The 2,532-nt window shown below is 57.1% G+C and overlaps 1 long non-coding RNA gene across 1 annotated transcript; it reads left to right on the top strand.

Annotated features, from left to right (window-relative positions):
• The first annotated feature begins 765 nt into the window (after positions 1-765).
• LOC306669934 lies at positions 766-2,224 on the top strand. Its single transcript, XR_013766247.1, has 3 exons — positions 766-942; positions 1,235-1,469; positions 1,560-2,224. It is a non-coding gene; the product is annotated as an uncharacterized lncRNA (long non-coding RNA).
• Positions 2,225-2,532: the final 308 nt, after the last annotated feature.

The raw sequence follows: 2,532 nt of genomic DNA, 5'->3' as shown, positions 1-2,532 counted from the left end.
GGACTGGGCAACGTCTTGCCAGTCCTGGACTCGGGAAGTAATGCTGTGTCCAGCCTTCCTCAGAGTTCCCAGAAACAGACTTATCTGTCCCTCTGGGGGCAGAAAGAGGTGACTCTGGGAGAATTTAGTCCAGTCCTGGGTCGGGGCTCCACAGACCACGCAGCCTGGGGCTGAGGAAGGTCTCCCAGAGGCCCTCCCCTAGGAGCAGTGCTGCGGCCTCTCCCCTCCGCAGGAGGTCCCAGGTCAGTGGTGAGTGGTGGTTGCCCATCAGGCAGCGAGGATCTCGCTGGGGCCTCCAAACGTTATGGGGCGCAACTTAAGAACAGACCAATCACCACTGAGAAGTCCAAATTTGAGAGTCTTTATTAAGCCGGCCGGCTGACTGTCTCCCACAATGCCCCAAAAAGTGGCTCTTGGGAGAACAGCCAGGACCACAGGGTTGTAGGGGTTCTTACACCAAAAATCACATCAATCGTAAGTGTCTGTTGCTATGATTCAAAATTACAAACTAACATCATGAGATCATCCACAGAGGGGGAAGTGGGTCAAAACAACCCTACCTAGGAACAAAACAAAGAATGGTCACTAACATCTAGACAATTGCTGGTGACATCACTGTTGATGTGGTACATTGTTTAGGAAGCTAGGAATCAAAAAGAGAACGACTGTTCATTATACAAGAATTGCCATTTCGTCATTTTGTGTTGTTAACCATGACATGCTAACAACCGTCGACAGGTACAGAGGCAGGGTTCTCATGGGGAAGCATTTCCTACATAACATGGAGTCTCAAGGTAAAATGGGGTCTGTGCAGTCATTGCCCAGATAGCCTGGTCTGTAACATTGCCATGGAGCCAGATATGTCAACCCGTCACAACACAAGACCACCAAATGAAGCAACCCCTCACCTGAGACCCATACAAGGAGGAGCACCCCAGCCAGGTGAGGTGGCCCAGCCTGTAATCTCAGTGACGCAGAAGGCTGCAGCAGGAGGGTCAGGAGTTCAAGGCCAGCCTGGGCAACGTAGTGAGGCCCTGTCTCAAAATAAAACATAAGAAGGCCTGGGGATGTGGCTCAGTGGTAGAGCGCCCTGGGCTCCATCTCAGTACCCCTCAGAGGAAGGAGCGCCCCCAGGCAGGACGCGTCGCACACACCGCCTCCTTGCTTTGCACCTGTCCCGTGGTCACATCTGTCTCTTCTTTGCACCTCTCTGCTGAGTTGCCCTGTGTTCCAGGAACGAGGTCTGGTTGACAGATGCTGGGAAGGAGTTAAGGCTACTCCCAGGCCACAGACCCTGACCAATCCTGAAATAAGGATGGATCAGAACACACCTGACCCAGATCACCTGCTTGCGGCCATGACAAGCCCAGTGGGACCCTGTCTGCAGCCCCCAACCCTGTGGATCCCCTGTGCTGGCCCTCACCCACCCTTCTGTGAACCCCAGTTGTTGCCGATCCCTTGAAGGCAGAGTAAGGCTGTGACCCTGGGCTTCCTGGCTGAGGGGTAGCTGCACTCATGTAAGTCCCTTTCACCTTCGCCCCATGACCTTTTCTGTTTAGGGTGAGTGGCCCTACCTGAGTTGTTGGATCCCCAGAGTCAGGCCTCTGACCAAGGACTCCAGTGACGAGAGCACGTGGTGAGCAGTCACCAGATGAAGGGGTGGTGAGCCTCTGACTCCTTCCCTGGACTCCATCTCCCTGCTCGGTGAGGCCCACTTGGAAACTGCCGCTGTTCGGATCCGGCCTGGAATAAGCTCCGCACCCCAGCTGCAGACAGCTCTGGCCCTGGTTCTGATCTGTCTGACCGCCTGCAGTGGCTGCCCTTGCTCTGGGTGCAGCCTCCACGCCCCTGTGGTTGCCGCCACCCCTTCTTAGCCGTTCTGTGGCCTGCGTGTGTGTCGCTGTGTGAAGCGTGATGTGCGACTTGGAGCTGCAGACACTAGCGGCTAAGATGGAGTAAGAACAGGCTGGGAGCAGGGAGACGGGACGGTGAGCAGGGCTGGAGAGTGTCCACTGCTGCGTCCCATCAGGGCCCCTGTCTGTCTCACCTGGACGCTGGGGGCACATCTCCTGCTGGGCATCACCCCATCTTGTCCTGGGACTCAGCGTGTGCAGGCAGGTACCTGTTGAGCCCTGGCCTGATGGCCAGGAGGCTGGTGCTGCTGTCTGCCTTGGGGCCCGTGGGCGTCCACGGGGTGCTGAGCTCCGCTGTCTGAGGGCCAGCAGGTGAGGCGGCCCAGGTTCTCTTGGCACCCAGCCCTGTGCTGCTGGAGCACGTCCCCAGGTGCCACTGTGGAGGGCCCACAGCCACAGCTGAAACAGGAGAGGGATGCACCATGCCCAGCAGAGAGGGGTGCAGGACACGCTACCAGTAGAAGGTAGCCTGATAGGAAAGACATCTAGTGCGATCTAAGGGCTTGGACACAGGGTGAGAGGTTTGAGGAGGCCGTCACCAGGCAAAGGCCTTCTGGGAAACTGAGGCAGCGCAAGGCCCCACCCCAGATCTCGGGATCAGACCCGTGGCTCAGGTGTG

Source organism: Sciurus vulgaris (assembly GCF_902686455.1).
Source record: "Sciurus vulgaris genome assembly, chromosome: 1".
Lineage (NCBI taxonomy): Eukaryota > Metazoa > Chordata > Mammalia > Rodentia > Sciuridae > Sciurus > Sciurus vulgaris.
Note: the sequence above shows the minus strand (reverse complement) of the source record. Positions and strands in the feature narration are given on the sequence as shown.